This window comes from Echiichthys vipera (genome assembly GCF_963691815.1).
Source record: "Echiichthys vipera genome assembly, chromosome: 22".
Classification (NCBI taxonomy): domain Eukaryota; kingdom Metazoa; phylum Chordata; class Actinopteri; order Perciformes; family Trachinidae; genus Echiichthys; species Echiichthys vipera.
In genome coordinates this window covers 494575-495000 of record NC_139847.1, presented here as the reverse complement: position 1 = coordinate 495000, position 426 = coordinate 494575, and positions in this window count along the sequence as shown.

Below are 426 nucleotides of genomic sequence, written 5' to 3'. Positions count from 1 at the left end.
TCAGGGGGCAGAGGGCAGAGGTCAGAGAGCAGAGGACAGGGGGCAGAGGTCAGAGAGCAGAGGTCAGGGGGCAGAGGTCAGAGGGCAGAGGACAGGGGGCAGAGGTCAGAGAGCAGAGGTCAGGGGGCAGAGGGCAGAGGTCAGGGGGCAGAGGGCAGAGGGCAGAGGTCAGAGGTCAGGGGGCAGAGGGCAGAGGTCAGGGGTCAGAGGTCAGGGGGCAGAGAGCAGATGTCAGAGGTCAGAGGACAGGGGGCAGAGGTCAGAGGGCAGAGGACAGGGGGCAGAGGTCAGAGAGCAGAGGTCAGGGGGCAGAGGTCAGAGGGCAGAGGACAGGGGGCAGAGGTCAGAGAGCAGAGGTCAGGGGGCAGAGGTCAGAGGTCAGGGGGCAGAGGTCAGAGAGCAGAGGTCAGAGGTCAGGGGGCAGAG